Genomic DNA, 21,232 nt, shown 5'->3' with positions numbered 1-21,232 from the left:
CATCATATATAATTCAGATTAAAAAAAACATTGAACTAAAGGCTGTAATGTAACACAATAGGTAAAAAGCCAAGGGGGTGAATGCTTTTGCAAGGCACTGTAACTGGGGACGCAACAAGTCACCTAAGGTCTATCCCCTACAGGATCTTAGGTGCGGGCGTTTTCACGGACAGGTAGGACAAGACTTCAAAAAGTGACCTGCCTGGCCACAACAAACCAAGGTGCAATCTCTCCCTCCTCCTAAAGGCCCTCTCATCCTACCTTATCTTAAACTGTGCAAACACATATGTGTTCCATGATTATATGTGAAAAAAAACTTATTAATTTATCAAAAAAACATTTTTTTAGACAAAAAACAAAAAATGCTTGATTTTCTCCAAAAAGCACCCATGCAAAAAAAATTTCTAAACACCAAATCACAGTTCTCAAACAAAAAAAATGAAGAAAGCAGGGAACTAATATGCTCCTTTCATCAGAAAAGTTCTAAAGTGACTCACCAACTGCTATGGCTGTGAAATTTATAAACCAGCGATTGCACAGGATAAAATATTTGAACTGTTCAAATCTTCATGGACTCCAACTTCTCAGCCTGTTACTATCTCGTCCAAGCCCTGTGGATGATCTGATCCCAAGCCTGTAATCACGTGATGCTGTGTCTCTCCCCACTCTGCTGATTTCAAGCTCTCCACCTGTCAGTTTTTTTTCTAGCATTGGACAAACGGCAATTAAGGGGAAGAGGAAAAGAAATCTTCCATAGTGTAATCTTGTTTTAAAATTTGTTACATTTATTTAAAACTTCTAAAAATACACTCACATTTCCTACGTGTCAACCCAACACTAGGGAACAATCACATGTTATCAGTAATGAAATACTCTGCTCCTGGCTGTGTTTCAAAACCCGAGAGCCTGATCTCTGTACAAGGCTTGATGGTGTCAGCATCCCAGCCTCCGCCCTACTAGTTTTGTTGTGTTAACGTCCTCATGGAGCGGCAGGACGCATGACAGCACCAAACCTACTTTTGGCTCCCGCTGTTGTCAATCAAAGTCAGTCAGTCAATGAGGAGAGAGATGGGGTGGGGCCGGGCCACAGCTCTGTGTCTGAATGGACATAGGGAGCTGTGACTCGGCTCGAGTGCCCCAGAGACTTTACAATCACTTTAATATGTTAAATTGTAGATATGAGTTTAGTGATTGCTTAGCATATATTTGAACCTTTAGATGTCAGGTGTTTAACATTCTCTGTGTCCCTGTTGGGATGTCAAACAGAACATGAAGTGAAGGGAAATCTCCAAGAAAGGGGACACAGACAGCAGTAAAACCCTAACAGAGATCCTAACCCTTCCCCGCTCTGCTAAAAACGATAAAAATTTCATTGGAGTTAGGCGTTAACCAGTTGTGGACATCAAGCGTGCTACATGTCAAAAAATTGACCTATCAAAGTGTCTATAAACATTGTTAAAACTCGAGATATAACATTGTTACTTTTGTATCTACTCTGCTACATTTATCTGCAGATCAAAGGGATGAACTTTATGATGTCAGTAGAAGCAACATAACAGATAAACAAAAAAAAAAAATGTGTATCCTATTTAACCCATTATTTTTTTAGAGTGGCATAAAGGCCAATATGTAATTTATATATAATTTTGGCATGCATTGTACCAGAAACATAATTAATTTTAGTGTCATTTAAAAGCAGGACAAATTATAGAATACATTACTTTTTATTCACAGTAAAACTAACTAACACAAAAAAAAAAAAAAGTAGAAAAAAAGAAACATCACCAAAATAAAGCATCACATTTATTACATTTTTAATTTAAAGCAGAACTAACCCCACGAATTTAACTGTTTCTGATAATAGTTACGGTACATTCATAACTGTTAACATTTCTATGATTTTATTAGCTCTCAACGAGCTGTCATGCCATCAAATGGCTGGTGTAGGCTGGTGTTATAGGGATCACGTGTGCAGCACCATGGTAACTGCAGATCAAACAGAGGCTAAGATGGCAGCTTCCTTGGCTGTAAAAGGATAGGGGGGTTTAGTTCCTCTTTAAAGCGTAACTGAAGGAGGAACTTGTTTTCTGCCATTTTTTATAAAGTAAGGGAGAGTTATAACCCCATCAGGTTTTTTTTTTTTTTTTTTTGCCACCTATGTCCCACTGGGGAGCTTTCCCTTCACAGCCAAAACAGGAAGTGAGAGGAAATTCCTCCAGTGGGTGGTGTGTCACCAGGGTCACCAGAACTAGTGTCCCCATTGGAAGATTTCCCTTCTAATAGTGTTCTGATGTCAACCAAAAATCTTTTACTGTACTTTCACTTTCCATGACAACAGTAAACAGCACAAAAAGAGAGGATGAATCTCCCTAATGGGGGCACAGGCAGCAATAAAAACCAGACAGGTGTCCTAATCCTTCTCCAGTCTATCCAAAACGTACAAAAAAAAAAATGTTGTCTTTAGTTACACTTATGTACAAAATTATTGCTAAATAAACAGAACCATAGCAGAAGTGTAATAATTGTTCTGGTCCATAGGGGGTTTACAGGTGGAAGAACTGAAGTAGTTAATGGCATTTACTTCAGTATTAAAATGTAAGCTAGCAGGGGCAGGGCCCTCCTTACCCTCTTGCATTGAATTGTATTTTAGCTGTATTGTCTCCCTTTATATTGTAAAGCACTGTGCAATCTGTTAGCACTATATAAATCCTGTATAATAATAATAATAATTTACTGGTGCGGGACACTTTACAGACATTCAATAGGCTCAATATCAAAGGGATGTAAAATAGCAATAATGACAAATGACCACTAGATGGCAGCAGTGCTCTAAATAAATCCTGCTGTATATAAGCTACTAGGCCTGGTAACAACGAGCACATTTGCAGGCCCTAAAATGTCATAAACATTAAGCGTTTTATGACACTGTTTTTATTTTGTTACAATAAAAATAATTTTATGTCAATCTAAGCAACTCTTTTGTGGTAAATGCTTTCCGGATCTCTCATTCGATACTATGAAATACATATGTCTATTCTCTCAATGAGAGTGTAAAAAGAAAATTATTTAATCTGGAAACCAAAAATGGCCCACAATATCGTTTTCTGGTCAGACAGAACAGATATAGTTAATTTCTTTCTCCACTAAGCCATAGATCATTCCCACCATAAGTCCAGAAGATGGCGCCGTTGTCTCATAAGTCCTTGCCATGCTCTGACACACCCTAAATATTAAAGAAAGAACAGAATTTAGAGGCTGTCTTTATTGAACTGAGACAAAGAGGCTAACCTAAAGTGTCAAGCCAATGGCAGACAAAGTCAAAAAGCCCCTCTGAGTGAGACCCAGCTCTGGGCTGCCCATTTAACTACTGGGCAGTGGGCAAGCATAAATAATAATTTTGTATCAATTGAGAGTTATTAGAGGTGAGTTGTGTGCAAATCTGTGTCAACTGACCCACAATTTGTATAAATGGGCTCTTAACTCTTATGCCCCGTACACACGGTCGGACTTTGTTCGGACATTCCGACAACAAAATCCTAGGATTTTTTCCGACGAATGTTGACTCAAACTTGTCTTGCATACACATGGTCACACAAAGTTGTCGGAAAATCCGATCATTCTGAAAGCGGTGACGTAGAACACGTACGTCGGGACTATAAACGGGGCAGTGGCCAATAGCTTTAATCTCTTTATTTATTCTGAGCATGCGTGGCACTTTGTCTGTCAGATTTGTGTACACACGATCGGAATTTCCGACAACGGATTTTGTTGTCAGAAAATTTTATAGCCTGCTCTCAAACTTTGTGTGTCGGAAAATCCGATATAAAATGTGTGATGGAGCCTACACACGGTCGTAATTTCCGACAACAAGGTCCTATCACACATTTTCCGTCGGAAAATCCGACCGTGTGTACGGGGCATTAACCACTTGACGACCGCCTCACGCCGATGTACGTCGGCAAAGTGGCACGGACAGGCAAAATCACGTACAGGGTACGTGATTTGCCTTCCGCGGGTGGGGGGTCCGATCGGACCCCCCCCCGGTGCCCGAGGCGGTCGTCTTTTGTCCAGCGGCGATCGGTGATGAGGGGGAGACCATCCGTTCGTGGCCCCCCCCTCGCGATCGCCGCCGGCCAATGAGAACACTCCTTTGCTGCTGTATGCTAAACAGCAGCAAAGGAAGTGATGTCATCTCCCCTCGGGTCGGTATTTTCCGTTCCGGCCCGAGGAGAGAAGACATCTATGTGAGTGCACCAACACTACACAACACAGTAGAACATGCCAGGCACACAAAACACCCCGATCCCCCCCCCCCCGATCGCCCCCCGATCCCCCCCCAATCACCCCCCCCCCCCTGTCACAAACTGACACCAGCAGTTTTTTTTTTTTTTTTTTTTCTGATTACTGCATAGTGTCAGTTTGTGACAGTTACAGTGTTGGGACAGTGAGTATTACCCCCCTTTAGGTCTAGGGTACCCCCCTAACCCCCCCTAATAAAGTTTTAACCCCTTGATCACCCCCTGTCACCAGTGTCACTAAGCGATCATTTTTCTGATCGCTGTATTAGTGTCGCTGGTGACGCTAGTTAGTGAGGTAAATATTTAGGTTCGCCGTCAGCGTTTTATAGCGTCAGGGACCCCCATATACTATCTAATAAATGTTTTAACCCCTTGATTGCCCCCTAGTTAACCCTTTCACCACTGATCACCGTATAACTGTTACGGATGACGCTGGTTAGTTCGTTTATTTTTTATAGTGTCAGGGCACCCGCCGTTTATTACCTAATAAAGGTTTAGCCCCCTGATCGCCCGGCGGTGATATGCGTCGCCCCAGGCAGCGTCAGATTAGCGCCAGTACCGCTAACACCCACGCATGCAGCATACGCCTCCCTTAGTGGTATAGTATCTGATCGGATCAATATCTGATCCGATCAGATCTATACTAGCGTCCCCAGCAGTTTAGGGTTCCCAAAAACGCAGTGTTAGCGGGATCAGCCCAGATACCTGCTAGCACCTGAGTTTTGTGCCTCCGCCCAGCCCACCCAAGTGCAGTATCGATCGATCACTGTCACTTACAAAACACTAAACGCATAACTGCAGCGTTCGCAGAGTCAGGCCTGATCCCTGCGATCGCTAACAGTTTTTTTGGTAGCATTTTGGTGAACTGGCAAGCACCAGCCCCAGGCGTCAGGTTAGCGCCAGTACCGCTAACACCCACGCACGCAGCATACGCCTCCCTTAGTGGTTTAGTATCTGAACGGATCAATATCTGATCCGATCAGATCTATACTAGCGTCCCCAGCAGTTTAGGGTTCCCAAAAACGCAGTGTTAGCGGAATCAGCCCAGAGATACCTGCTAGCACCTGCGTTTTGCCCCTCCGCCCGGCCCAGCCCAGCCCACCCAAGTGCAGTATCGATCGATCACTGACACTTACAAAACACTAAACGCATAACTGCAACGTTCGCAGAGTCAGGCCTGATCCCTGCGATCGCTAACAGTTTTTTTTGTAGCGTTTTGGTGAACTGGCAAGCACCAGCCCCAGGCAGCGTCAGATTAGCGCCAGTACCGCTAACACCCACGCACGCACCGTACACCTCCCTTAGTGGTATAGTATCTGATCGCATCAATATCTGATCCGATCAGATCTATACTAGCGTCACCAGCAGTTTAGGGTTCCCAAAAACGCAGTGTTAGCGGGATCAGCCCAGATACCTGCTAGCACCTGCGTTTTGCCCCTCCGCCCGGCCCGGCCCAGCCCACCCAAGTGCAGTATCGATCGATCACTGACACTTACAAAACACTAAACGCATAACTGCAGCGTTCGCAGAGTCAGGCCTGATCCCTGCGATCGCTAACGTTTTTTGGTAGCGTTTTGGTGAACTGGCAAGCGCCAGCGGCCTAGTACACCCCGGTCGTAGTCAAACCAGCACTGCAGTAACACTTGGTGACGTGGCGAGTCCCATAAGTGCAGTTGAAGCTGGTGAGGTGGCAAGCACAAGTAGTGTCCCGCTGCCACCAAAAAGACAAACACAGGCCCGTCGTGCCCATAATGCCCTTCCTGCTGCATTCGCCAATCCTAATTGGGAACCCACCGCTTCTGCAGCGCCCGTACTTCCCCCATTCACATCCCCAACCAAATGCAGTCGGCTGTATGAGAGGCATTTTTATGTCCTCCCGAGTACCCCTACCCAACGAACCCCCAAAAAAGATGTTGTGTCTGCAGTAAGAGCGCGGATATAGGCGTGACACCCGCTATTATTGTCCCTCCTGTCCTGACAATCCTGGTCTTGCATTGGTGAATGTTTTGAACGCTACCATTCACTAGTTGAGTATTAGCGTAGGGTACAGCATTGCACAGACTAGGCACACTTTCACAGGGTCTCCCAAGATGCCATCGCATTTTGAGAGACCCGAACCTGGAACCGGTTACCGTTATAAAAGTTAGTTACAAAAAAAGTGTAAAAAAAAAAAAAAATATGAAATAAAAAAAAATAGTTGTTGTTTTATTGTTCTCTCTCTCTCTATTCTCTCTCTCTATTGTTCTGCTCTTTTTTACTGTATTCTATTCTGCAATGTTTTATTGTTATTGTTATTGTTATTATGTTTTATCATGTTTGTTTTTCAGGTGTGTAATTATTTACACTTTACTGTGCTTTATTGTTAACCATTGTTAACCATTTTTTTGTCTTCAGGTACGCCATTCACGACTTTGAGTGGTTATACCAGAATGATGCCTGCAGGTTTAGGTATCATCTTGGTATCATTCTTTTCAGCCAGCGGTCGGCTTTCATGTAAAAGCAATCCTAGCGGCTAATTAGCCTCTAGACTGCCTTTACAAGCCGTGGGAGGGAATGCCCCCCCCACCGTCTTCCGTGTTTTTCTCTGGCTCTCCTGTCTCAACAGGGAACCTGAGAATGCAGCCGGTGATTCAGCCAGCTGACCATAGAGCTGATCAGAGACCAGAGTGGCTCCAAACATCTCTATGGCCTAAGAAACCGGAAGCTACGAGTATTTCATGACTTAGATTTCGCCGGATGTAAATAGCGCCATTGGGAAATTGGGGAAGCATTTTATCACACCGATCTTGGTGTGGTCAGATGCTTTGAGGGCAGAGGAGAGATCTAGGGTCTAATAGACCACAATTTTTTCAAAAAAGAGTACCTGTCACTACCTATTGCTATCATAGGGGATATTTACATTCCCCGAGATAACAATAAAAATGATTAAAAAAAAAAATATGAAAGGAACAGTTTAAAAGTAAGATTAAAAAAGCAAAAAAATAATAAAGAAAAAAAAAAAAAAAAAAAAAAAAAACACCCCTGTCGCCCCCTGCTCTCGCGCTAAGGCGAACGCAAGCGGCGGTCTGTCGTCAAACATAAACAGCAATTGCACCATGCATGTGAGGTATCACCGCGAAGGCCAGATCGAGTGCAGTAATTTTTCCAGTAGACCTCCTCTGTAAATCTAAAGTGGTAACCTGTAAAGGCTTTTGAAGGCTTTTAAACATGTATTTATTTTGTTGCCACTGCACGTTTGTGCGCAATTTTAAAGCATGTCATGTTTGGTATCCATGTACTCGGCCTAAGATCATCTTTTTTATTTCATCAAACATTTGGGCAATATAGCGTGTTTTAGTGCATTAAAATTAAAAAAAGTGTGTTTTTTCCCCAAAAAATGCGTTTGAAAAATCGCTGCGCAATTACTGTGTGAAAAAAAAAAATGAAACACCCACCATTTTAATCTGTAGGGCATTTGCTTTAAAAAAATATATAATGTTTGGGGGTTCAAAGTAATTTTTTTGCAAAAAAAAAAAAACTTTTTCATGTAAACAATAAGTGTCAGAAAGGGCTTTGTCTTCAAGTGGTTAGAAGAGTTGGTGATGTGTGACATAAGCTTCTAAATGTTGTGCATAAAATGCCAGGACAGTTCAAAACCCCCCCAAATGACCCCATTTTGGAAAGTAGACACCCCAAGCTATTTGCTGAGAGGCATGTCGAGTCCATGGAATATTTTATATTGCGACACAAGTTGCGGGAAAGAGACAAATTTTTTTTTTTTTTTTTTTTTTTTTGCACAAAGTTGTCACTAAATGATATATTGCTCAAACATGCCATGGAAATATGTGAAATTACACCCCAAAATACATTCTGCTGCTTCTCCTGAGTACGGGGATACCACATGTGTGAGACTTTTTGGGAGCCTAGCCGCGTACGGGACCCCGAAAACCAAGCACCGCCTTCAGGCTTTCTAAGGGCGTGAATTTTTGATTTCACTCTTCACTGCCTATCACAGTTTCGGAGGCCATGGAATGCCCAGGTGGCACAAAACCCCCCCAAATGACCCCATTTTGGAAAGTAGACACCCCAAGCTATTTGCTGAGAGGTATAGTGAGTATTTTGCAGACCTCACTTTTTGTCACAAAGTTTTGAAAATTGAAAAAAGAAAAAAAAAAAATGTTTTTTCTTGTCTTTCTTCATTTTCAAAAACAAATGAGAGCTGCAAAATACTCACCATGCCTTTCAGCAAATAGCTTGGGGTGTCTACTTTCCAAAATGGGGTCATTTGGGGGGGTTTTGTGCCACCTGGGCATTCCATGGCCTCCGAAACTGTGATAGGCAGTAAAGAGTGAAATCAAAAATTTTCACCCTTAGAAATCCGGAAGGCAGTGATTGGTTTTCGGGGTCCAGTACGCGGCTAGGCTCCCAAAAAGTCCCACACATGTGGTATCCCCATACTCAGGAGAAGCAGCTAAATGTATTTTGGGGTGCAATTCCACATATGCCCATGGCCTGTGTGAGCAATATATCATTTAGTGACAACTTTATGAAAAAAAAAAAAAAAAAAAAAAAGTGTCACTTTCCCGCAACTTGTGTCAAAATATAAAATATTCCATGGACTCAATATGCCTCTCAGCAAATAGCTTGGGGTGTCTACTTTCCAAAATGGGGTCATTTTGGGGGGTTTTGTGCCACCTGGGCATTCCATGGCCTCCGAAACTGTGATAGGCAGTGAAGAGTGAAAGCAAAAATTTACACCCTTAGAAATCCTGAAGGCGGTGATTGGTTTTCGGGGCCCCGTACGCGGCTAGGCTCCCAAAAAGTCCCACACATGTGGTATCCCCATACTCAGGAGAAGCAGCTAAATGTATTTTGGGGTGCAATTCCACATAGGCCCATGGCCTGTGTGAGCAATATATCATTTAGTGACGACTTTTTGTAAATATTTTTTTTTTTTTTTGTCATTTTTCAATCACTTGGGACAAAAAAAATAAATATTCAATGGGTTCAACATGCCTCTCAGCAATTTCCTTGGGGTGTCTACTTTCCAAAATGGGGTCATTTGGGGGGGGGGGGGGTTGTACTGCCCTGCCATTTTAGCACCTCAAGAAATGACATAGGCAGTCATAAACTAAAAGCTGTGTAAATTCCAGAAAATGTACCCTAGTTTGTAGACGCTATAACTTTTGCGCAAACCAATAAATATACGCTTATTGACATTTTTTTTACCAAAGACATGTGGCCGAATACATTTTGGCCTAAATGTATGACTAAAATTTAGTTTATTGGATTTTTTTTATAACAAAAAGTAGAAAATATCATTTTTTTTCAAAATTTTCGGTCTTTTTCCGTTTATAGCGCAAAAAATAAAAACCGCAGAGGTGATCAAATACCATCAAAAGAAAGCTCTATTTGTGGGAAGAAAAGGACGCAAATTTCGTTTGGGTACAGCATTGCATGACCGCGCAATTAGCAGTTAAAACGACGCAGTGCCAAATTGGAAAAAGACCTCTGGTCCTTAGGCAGCATAATGGTCCGGGGCTCAAGTGGTTAAAGGGGCCTTGTGCAGTTGTGTAGTCTTTCCAAATAGTATGTCTGCTCTTGTGTCCAGCGGCAGGGCCGCTGATAAGGCAGTTCAGTCAGCCCTCCTGTCCTGGTCCCGGGCCTTATCAGTTCAAAAAGGGGGCCAAGGCACCTGCTGAGCAGGAGGGTCAGCTGTACTGTCTTAATGCAGACACCGATCCTCTTCTGTCTCCCACTGTAGCCCTGCCAGCTTCTCCTCCTCTCTCTTCCTCTGGCTGTGCTGCAAGGGGATTGGTTCTAGCACATGCACCCCTTCCATCTGCTGTCCGCCCCCCCGTGTGCTCCTTTCCCCTGAAGTGCGCTGGCTTCCCACCTCTCCGCTGCGGGCACACATTTACTGGCCCCTTCCTTTCCTGAAAGAACACACTGAGCAATTGGTAGCAATCACTCCTGTGTCAATTCATCACTGAGGCATAGCAAACTGTGTTTACTATGCTTCAGTTTGTAAATAAGCAGGAAGACTCAGGGCGCTTCCTATTCATTCATCTGTGCAGCTGAGGCTGTAGAGGAAGGAACTGATAAATCTATTTCCTCAGTCACTCTTGACTGGGGGGGGACTATCATGTAGGCTTTATGGTGCCCTGTGATTTCTAACAGCGGCCCTGTCCAGCAGAACATTTTTATTTTAGTTTTGTGCAGGGTTGAGAAGGGTTGGACCCCCTGTTAGGTTTTTACTGCTATTTGAGCTATGTTAGAGATGTAGCACTGCCCCCTAGGGGGGTCCTTGTAATTGCTTGTTCTTCTGTGCAGCCTTGACCCTGTGGACTTTCCAGCCCTTCTGACACTTTAGGTTCAGACATGTTGTGTATACCTTTAAATAACACACTGACACAAGGCAGAATGTTTTAGCTCTTTCAGATTTTACTCAATCAAGGAGAGACTTAAAGGGGTATTAGTTGGCCAAGTCCTGGATAGACAGCCAAGACTAGGTTGAAATAGTTCTTAAAACAGTCAAATAACAGTTGGCAGTGACAAGTAAATGATAGCAAAGTACACAATAACAAACAGTAGTAACTGGATTCCTTAAGAAGGCTATTGGTTGTTAACACCATTGAAGTTTTCCCTTTAATAGTAATAAATAGCAATATTCAAAGTGCAAGGCCTTGCGATTATCTTCACCGGCAGTTGGAGCTCAAAGAAAACAAGAATTCCTTAATGTGACACAGTGATGGCAATCAAGGCAAAGCAGCTGGTTCTGACTTATAGCAATCCTTTAGGCAATTCAGATAAAAGGTGTTTGTGCATAGTGTTCTGAGTGTGATATTAATGGCTGGTAACTGAATTTGTTTTGGGCAAATGCCCTCTCACCAATCTGGGAGGTGTAGTCCATAGTCAGTTCTGCAGTTCAGTGATGTCTGCTCAGAAGACTACAGTTCCCACAGTACTTTCCTCTATTCTCAGAAGTGTAATGTCAGAAATCCAAGCCCAGCACTAGGGGGATCTAGAGACAGTCTGGGACAGGAGAAGGCAAGTCTGCAAAGTCAGATAGCTGTAGTCTACAGAGAGAACTCCTCTCATTTATTTTCCCAGTGACAATGGTTTCACCAGAGGGGACGTGAAGGCAAATCTACAATACGGACAGAGACAGCAATAAATAGGTTACAGGGTTCTAGCCTTCCTTTAGAGCCTGTCCAGGGACAGTAAAAGCAGGTGGTTGACCCTCGGTTTTACCCCCGATTGACCTACCTAAAAACAGAATTGCAGCCCCCCAGGTACGTACACATGCTATGGCAAAAATGAAACGCCATGTCACATTTGGTGGACGTTACCACTGCCAAATATGACCTATGCAGAGCCATGCCATAACTGCAACATACGTGGTAATATACGTGGAGTCTGCATTTTGAGGGTTAAAACAAGCAGTGAGGAGCGGACATATCGCCCAACATATCATGCCGCTCTCTATAAAGCAATCTACTGCAGATCGCTATTTAGAGGGGTGATGGTAATAGCTACTCATGTGAACAAGACCTACTATATAAAAAAAAAAATGTCAAAGAATGTGCAGTGCAACCACATCCGTGCTACAATAACATGAATAAAACAATCAATAATAATAATCGCCACATAAAAAAATATATAGTGAAAATGTGTACATACCTGTACAGACTGAAAAAAAAATTATCCTCAAATATATGTGAATTATTTAAAAAAGAAGTGAATACAAAATCACAATAAATGTCCTTTTGTGCATAGGTCCTCAAGTGAGATGTATAAACGATGATCTCTCTTGACAGCAGTGCTCCAATAGACTTCAACAGAATCTTGCATCTCTTCTATGATTAAGTCACGGTCACAAAATGCGTCAGTAGGCGGGGCCGCGTGACATCATTACGCCCATTTGTGTGCTTTTCGGCCAACTCCAGCATCCATCCATGGATGCTTATCCTTAAGGGGGCCTTTATTCTACTATTGTTCCTACACATGAATCATCTAGTGTACTGGATGTTACTAGTGCACTATACTTGTACTTTTTAACCCTTTTTTAATAAACCATGTTATTTTTGATACTGTACCGTGATGGGCTCCCCATTCTTTTCATGTATTTGTGTTGATGGGCGTTCCGCTATTTAAAGAGAGTTTAAACACCATACATAGGTGTGCACACAGGGTGTGCCAGGTGTGCCCGGGCACACCCCAATCACCCTGTGAGGCACATATTCCCCCTGTTTAGACCCCTGATATTTCACCAAAGCCCCCTAACGGGGCTCCTACAAAAAATGTTTAAAAAAATGCTAAAAATAAAAACTACTGACACCGTGCACACCTATGACTATAACAGTGGGGCTGAAGATATCTGTGGATATATACCCAATACTGGGACAAGTGTTTTTAGACCTTACCATTGTGTAGGTCTAAATGTGAGGTAAGGGGCCAGAGTGTGAGGTGGTGGTACACTGTGGTGTAAGGTTTTATTTTGGAGCACTTTCTACACGCAGGATTCTGTTGAAGTCTACTGGAGCACTGCTCATATGCAAGATAATTGTTTATATATCTCACTTGAGGACTTATGCATATTTATTGTGATTTTGTATTCACTTTTTTTTTCAATAATTCACATATATTGAAGGATTTTTTATGTATTTTTGTATTTTGTATTTTATGCGCTGCACTTTAGTTGAGGTTTTTGCTTTATTGGTGATTGAATACACCCTTGTGCTTAGCTGCACCACCTGTGATTAAATATATATTTTTTTCGTAAACACAGAGTAATTGTTTTTTTTTATTAAAAAAAATTTTTTTTTTGGTCTTACAACAACTTTTTTTTAAGTTTACAAGTTTATAAATACATTTTATGTATTTATGACACTCGGTTTATGAAGCATGCTGGATTTATCCCTGCCTGCCTATGGATTGCCTATGTGAACTGGTTAAATAAGGCCATGCTATGTCTCTACTAGGAGAGCTGAGGAATCTACTATTCAGATCAATTTTTTAGCACAGCAGTTGCAAACAGATCCTTTACAGAAGATTTGACCTCTGCTGGTTGCGTTTGATAAATACTTCCACTTGGTGTGCAATATGTCATGTGTCCCAGTCATGCAGTACAGATCACAGTGACTTAGGGGTTAGCACTTCTGCCTTACATTACTGGGGACCCCACTTCAAATCCTGGTCAGGACCATACCTGCATAGAGTTTGCATGATCTTCCTGTGCTTGTGTGGGTTTCCTCCCACATTACAAAGACATGCTGATAGGTTAAGTGACATAATTTTTGGCAAAACTAATCAGGGTGGAGCTACACTGACATCGTCATACACTAAAAAGTGTCCTCAGAGGTGGAATTTGGTCAACTTGTGTTTACAGCGCTGTTTTATTTCTTGCTCATGTGAGTGCAATTTTTTTTTTTTTAATGAAATTCCTGGCAGATTTACATTATGTGGAGCATGGGTCTTCTTCTCTCTTTTTTAATTTGAGCGTGGTGGGGGACTTGGAGCGAGACTAGATTACTAGCGGTGCCGTATGTGATGAATAAGGGAGAGCTTTTTGTATACAATGAACTTGTGTCCAGCCTGAATTATCTGTGGTGGAGGTTGACTCAATGGTATGGGATGCACTTTATTGTCTTCAAGTGGAATTTGTAATTTTCTTGGACATTTTATACATTGAGATCTTTGTCATTTGTAATGTGAACCTACTTTACATTACTATCTAGCATGGTGATGTTTTTCATATTTATTAAAGCCCAGCACATTGTTTTCCAGTCTAAATTAGCTACATTACAGTGCCTCGAAAAAGTATTCATACCCCATGAAATTTTTTACATATTGTCATGTTACAACCAAAAACATAAATGTATTTTATTGGGATTTTATGTGATAGACCAACACAAAGTGGCACATTGTGAAGTGGAAGGAAAATTATAAATGGTTTTCCAACTTTTTTACAAATAAATATGTGTAAAGTGTGGTGTGCATTTGCATTCAGTCCCCCTGAGTCAATACTTTGTTGAACCACCTTTCGCTGCAATTACAGCTGTAAGTCTTTTTGGGGATGTCTCTACCAGCTTTTGCACATCTACAGAGTGACATTTATGCCCATTCTTCTTTGCAAAATAGCTCAAGCTCTGTCAGATTAATTGAAAAGCGTCTGTGAACAGCAATTTTCAAGTCTTGCCACAGATTCTCAATTGGATTTAGGTCTGGACTTTGACTGGGCCATTCTAACATATGAATATGCTTTGATCTAAACCAGGGGTTAGGTCTTTAGGTCTTTTTGACCCCAGATCTCATATTTAAGAGGTCCTGTCATGCTTTTTATCTATTACGAGGGATGTTTACATTCCTTGTAATAGGAATAAAAGTGACACAATTTTTTTTTAATAATGAAGAAATTTCTTTTTTTAAACGCGTCCCTTCCCGCCAAACTCGCGTGCAGAAGTGAACGCTTATGTGAGCAGCGTCCGCATATGAAAACGGTGTTCAAACCACACATGTGAGGTATCGCCACGATCGGTAGAACGAGAGCAATCATTCTAGCCCTAGACCTCCTCTGTAACTCAAAACGTGCACCTGTAGAATTTTTTAAATATCGCCTATAGAGATTTTTAAGGGTAAAAGTTTGTCGCCATTCCACGAGCAGGCGCAATTTTGAAGCGTGACATGTTGGGTATCACTTTACTCGGCGTAGCATTATCTTTTACAATATAAAAAAAATTGGACTAACTTTACTGTTGTCTTATTTTTTATTCAAAAAAGTGTATTTTCTAGCAAAAAAAAAAAACAGTTTTTAACTCGTAAACACCGAATCTCAGAAAGAGGCTTGGTCCTTAAGTGGTTAATTATAATATAATTAATTATATTTTTACAGTAAATGTAAGCAGTGTAAGTACCTGAATCTGAGCTAGTATCAGCCTCTTGCAGTCCCAATACTGCAGGGCTGCAGTGTGAAAGGGAGAAGAAGAACCAGGAGCCAATCAGATCATGTGCTACTTAGAGGCATGCTGATAGGAATAGAAAGCAGAGTGACAAAGATTAGCTCATCACTGAGTTGTTTCTTCTTGCACTGTCCAGGCACAGGGGGTGGTCCAGAACAATCTTGATTCAGAGGAAGTGGGTTGGATGATGCTGGCCATCAGACTGAGGACATCTAGTGACAGAAAAAAGTAATGCAGGGGAGAGCTTTGTATTAATTTTTATTCTTGTTATTTAAAGTGGAAGTCCATGCTAAAACTAAAATCCATGCATCTATAGACACCCGCGATCTAACACTAACCAATCTAGCCCTGTAAAGAAAAAATGAGTATACATACCCTTTTTGAAGGTGATCCGACCCAATCTCCATCGGTGTAAGCTCTACAGAGGACATGGCCAACAACAGCTGTGAAATTAATGGGATGTGACATCACCCATAGAGTTACTATGGGGCTTCCATTGTCGGACATGTCCTCTGCACCTGCCTCCCCAGCGAAACCTTGGCTGACAGCTCAGCGTGGGATCGGGTCGGATCACCTGCAGAAAAGGTATGTATAATGATTTTTTCTTTACAGGGCTAGATAGGTTAGTGTTAGATCGTGGATGTCTATAGATACAGGAATTTTAGTTTTAGCATAGACTTCTACTTTAAGCCTGGAGTTTTCCTCATGATCCATGGCTCATAAATGCAGATAGACGGGCAGCTTGTGTTTTTGGGAGGAGATAAGCAATGGCTATTCCTCATATACTATATTGTCAAAAGTATTGGGGCACCTGTCTTTACACGCACATGAACTTTAATGGCATCCCAGTCTTAGTCGGTAGGGTTCAATATTGAGTTGGTCCACCCTTTGTGGCTATAACAGCTTCAACTTTTCTGGAAAGGCTGTCCACAAGATTCAGGAGTGTGTCTATGGGAATGTTTGACAACTCTTCCAGAAGCACATTTGTGAGGTCACACACTGATTCTAGACGGGAAGGCCTAGTCTCCGTTGTAATTCACCCCAAAGGTGTTCTATTGGGTTGAGGTCATGACTCTGTGCAGGCCCATCAAGTTCCTCCACCCCAAACTCGCTCATCCATGTCTTTATGGACCTTGCTTTGTGCACTGGTGTGCAGTCATGTTGAAACAGGAAGGGGCCATCCCCAAATTGTCCCCACAAAGTTGGGAATATGAAATGGTCCAAAATGTCTTGGTATGCTGACGCCTTAAGAGTTCCCTTCACTGGAACTAAGGGACCAAGCCCAACCCCTGAAAAACAACCCCACACCATAATTCCCCTCAAATGATTTGGACCAGTGCACAAAGCAAAGTCCATAAAGACATGGATGAGCGAGTTTAGGGTGGAGGAACTTGACTGGCCTGACCTCCTGATAGAACACCTTTGGAATGAATTTTTGCGGAGGCCTTCTTGTCAAACATCAGTGCCTGACCTCACAAATGCGCTTCTGGAAGAATGGTCAAACTTTCCTATAGACACACTCCTATATCTTGTGGAAAGCCTTCCCAGAAGAGTTGAAGCTGTTACAGCTGCAAAGGGTGGGCCAGCTCAATATTAAACCCTACGGACTAAGACTAGGATGCCAATAAAGTTCATATGCATGTAAAGGCAGGCGCCCCAATACTTTTGACAATATAGTGTATTTCTCATTCTATTGCCAGTACAGATGTAGACTGACTATGGGCCTGTTTCAACAGACTTTGGGCTTGTGTCGATGACATTAGTCAGTGACGCTTCTGAGATTATTCAGACTTCAGGTTCATTTGACAGGCAATTGACCTCCTTCTTACCTGTAGTTGACCTGCTTCAAGCAGGATTTACATAACCATAGACTTTTATGAAGTAAGTTTTTGAAGTAAGCATAGCCCACCGCCATAGGACCATTTGTGGGTAGACATGTTTAGTAAGTGGCCAAGCAGGGAGGTGATATCACAGCAGCTCACATAACTGCAGTCTCAGCTCATACGTGGCCAAAATATATAATAAAATCTTACAACTAATCAATGTAAAGGCAGCTTTGAGATTATAAGAGAAGGGAGAGTCAGTCTGTACCAAGGTCTAAAGTCAACCTGGTTTGATACCTAATCGGTAGATAACAAACACAAATTGTTTCCTGGGGTAAAGGTGAATCTTTTATCACATTACAGATGCATCTTGTTAACATTATGGAACCTCCGGGACTTTTGTACGGCCTGAACACAGCATGGTACAAACTGAAATTCTGTCTGTTGTCTGAGCAGAGTAATTATCTCATTATGTATACAATAGTAAAGAAGTAACCAAGGACAATGTAACTCCATCCAGACTCTGTGTATAAACCCAAGTATTGCTTAGGATCGCTCCTACCTAAATTGGGTCATTTTTACCCTCTGTCATGCATCATAATCTGTATCATACTCTGTAGATGTGGCTTCTGGTGGTAATTAGCCTCATTGTCTGCCATAATTGATACCCAAGTCACTAACCGTCTTGAAATACATGAAAAAGGAACAAACAAGACAAACACAGCCACAGATGTGACAGGAATACGATAGAAAATAGGGCAACTCGCTCCATCTACGGCTGCCAAATCCTCTCCCAGGTCCCGAACCCATGATCCCACTCACAAGCTGGGGACAGATTGGAAGGCAGCTCAACATAGAAAACCTTTCAGGGTTTCCTAGAATAAACACTGGTCATCTAAACATCTATCTATCTATCTATCTATCTATCTATCTATCTATCTATCTATCTATCTATCTATCTATCTATCTATCTATCACCATCTATGTTTTCTTATTTCACACAAGATTCACCAATTTTTCAAATTGAATTCAAATTCTGTGACAGACCTAGCCGTGAAAGAGACTTTTGGAGGGGACTGTATGCAAGCCTCTTGCCCAGTGGTTCTCAACTCCAGTCCTCGGGACCCACCAACAGGCCAGATTTTAAGTATTACCTTGGGGAGTTGCAGACTAGAATACTGCAATCACTGAGCAGCAAGTGATATCACCTGTGATGTATTTCAGCTATCTTGCAAACCTGGCCTGTTGGTGGGTCCCGAGGACTGGAGTTGAGAACCACTGCTCTTGCCGATCGATCGGGGGCCCTTGCATTTGGGGGAACGGTGCTCTTTGTGGCTAGGTCTGTCACACTATCTATCTATCTATCTATCTATCTATCTATCTATCTATCTATCTATCTATCTATCTATCTATCTATCTATCTATCTATCTATCTATCTATCTATCTATCTATCTATCTATCAGGTTTGGTGGGAAAGCTGCAGCAAAAATGAGTACACCCCTAACATTTTTGTAAATATTTTTTTTTATATCTTTTCATGTGACAATACTGAAGAAATTACACTTTGCTACAATGTAAAGTAGTGAGTGTACACCTTGTATAACATTGTATATTTGCTGTCCCCTCAAAATAACTCAACACACAGCCATTAATTTCTAAACCGCTGCCAACAAAAGTGAGTACACCCCTAAGTGAAAATGTCCAAATTGGGCCCAATTAGCCATTTTCCCTCCCTGGTGTCATGTGACTGGTTAGTGTTACAAGGTCTCAGGTGTGAATGGGGAGCAGGTGTGTTAAATTTAATGTTATCCCTCTCACTATCTCATACTGGTTACCGGAAGTTCAACATGGCATCTCATGGCAAAGGACTCTCTGAGGATCTGAAAAAAAAAATGTTGCTGTACATAAAGATGGCATAGGCTATAATAAGATTGCCAAGACCAATATACTCATAACCTGACCTTAGGTTGCCCTTTTCATATTTAGTACCACCAAGTACCCGGCCACCTAGCAGTAGAAGAGAAAAGTGCAACAAGACCAAACTTAGGGAGAAATCAATGGATCTCTAACAATCAACCAGGGTAACTACTCCTGGCAGTAAATTTGTGAGGAGCATCCCTGCCTAAACTCCAGGGTGCTACATCTACAAAAATGTGATGGGTGTACTCACTTTTGTGAGATACTATACTTTCTGAGGAAACTAAAGAAAGCTGGATTGTGACAAGAAATACTGTCTGTATTTTATACGGGTGCAATAGAGTATAGTGACATGTCATACCACCCTGTGCACACAACCTTTTAAAGCACATTACCCATTCAAGTTTTGAGTATTTTGAGATGATGCAGTCGGGAAAGCTTTATAGGAGCATTGGGGCTTGTAAAAACAGGTTACAATTTTTTTTTTTTTTCCTCAGGTGGTGTGGCTTTCAAATTCAGTAAATGAAATAGTTAGGATAAGGTGATTTGGTTTATTTTTAGTGTGTATTATTTTAATATTTTTTTTCTCTCTGTGTATGTTTATGTTACATGAGAAAAAAGAAATCTGAAAAATCTAAACTTTTGAGTTGTCACCAGAACAGCAGTAAAAGGGAAATCTTCCAGTTAAGACTCTTATTTGCCATATTTTGGAGAACTTTAATTGTACCTCATAATGTGTTTATGGGACAGGAAGTGAAACTAATGCTCCACAGTGTATAAATGATGGCAAAACCATATAGTTTAATGATAAAAGCTCTTTTCTGAAAAATGATACTGTTATTGTATACTGTGACTTGTGAGGACTGTATACATGCAAGCTATAAATGGTTCCACCTAAGCTGGTTTTCCCCTTTAAGTTGCCATCTTATTACAATCTACAAGAAAGGGTTATTGGGTTGCCACCACCCTTCCCAGCCTCCAAATCCCAGAACCTCCATTCCTCCAGATTTTAGAATCTCCAGATCCCAGAGCGTCCAGTCCTCCAGATATGAGAGCCTCCAGTCCTCTATATCCCAGAACCTCAAGTCCTTCAGATCCCAGAATCTCCAGTCCTCCAGATACCAGAGCCCCCAGTACTCCAGATTCCTGGCCCTCCAGTCTTCCAGCTCCTAGAGCCTGCAGTCTTCCATATTCCAGAGGCTTCAGTTGTTTCTCCTTTGTACTTAGACTGCACTCCCTTCCAGTGGCGGCTGAAGCTAAACTTTTTTTTTTTGGAGGGGGGGGGTTGGGCAGCAAACAAACCTCCACCAGGTCCCACTCACCCCTGCTTCTCCTCCTGGCCAGCATGGCCTACTTTAGAATCCGTTCTGTCCTGATTGACCAGGAGGAGAAGCCAGAAACCAATAGTGAATATTGATTCACTAGTGTCACAAGTGGGTGGTTTCGAGCACAGTGCTCTGTGCCCCAAGCCCAACCTTTTGCAAGCATCAGGCTCTAATTATGTGCTTGAAAAATAAAAACTCATAGAAACCTATGAGTCCAGTGCTCCGCATGCAACCCTGCATGCAAACTAGGGGTGGGGTGGGGGGCGGTGCCACTGTGCCCCTTATGGACTGGCTGCTCCTGCTACCATTCTCTTGTGAGATAGCTTGACAGCTTCAGGTCCTGCAATACATCAGACATTTGGTCAGGTCTGGCTTCTTATGCTCACTTTTGCTCATGGCTTCCTGAACGTGTTCTCAGCACCACCTGTATTTTTGGTGATCCTTTTGCTCCAGTGCTTGAATATTTTTTAGGTACTTCCCAGATCAGGTGTGGTGCTGGAATTTAAAACCAGAGCTGAAATGTTCTCATCCTTCTGATGATAGATTTCATTAATTCAGCACTCTGGCAAGGTAAGATCAGGCAGAACAGGCTACTGTGAAAAGGAGTAAAAAAAAAAGGACAGAAAACTGTGCCTAAATTCATGTTTAAACTGGTAGATTGATTGTCATTAACTGCACGTAATATCAATCAATATAACTCATTACATTGATAACATGATTTGATTTTGTTAAGCTACTTATTTTATTTAGTATTTTGTAGTAACACATTATTTCTATATGATTTGACACATTGTAATAATAGAAATGGTTATCTCTTTGTCTTATGATGTTGATTTGTATGTGTACTACAAATTTTATCTGGCCATGACTTATTGCGGTTGTCTATTTCCTTTAGAACTTCAAAAATAAGCCAAGGAATAAAGAACTA

General features: G+C 41.8%; 1 long non-coding RNA gene across 1 annotated transcript in view; it reads right to left on the bottom strand.

The window, feature by feature from the left end:
• Positions 1-1,725: 1,725 nt before the first annotated feature.
• The window catches only part of LOC141132916 (uncharacterized), a 41,736-nt gene continuing 22,229 nt past the window's right edge, over positions 1,726-21,232 (bottom strand). The window contains exon 3 of the long non-coding RNA XR_012242984.1: positions 1,726-3,223. This is a non-coding gene — a long non-coding RNA (uncharacterized lncRNA). The remainder of the gene's footprint in view (positions 3,224-21,232) is intronic.

The sequence above is a fragment of the Aquarana catesbeiana genome, linkage group LG03 (genome assembly GCF_042186555.1).
Source record: "Aquarana catesbeiana isolate 2022-GZ linkage group LG03, ASM4218655v1, whole genome shotgun sequence".
In the NCBI taxonomy this organism is placed as follows: Eukaryota; Metazoa; Chordata; class Amphibia; order Anura; family Ranidae; genus Aquarana; species Aquarana catesbeiana.
This window is presented reverse-complemented; position numbering and strand designations above follow the sequence as displayed.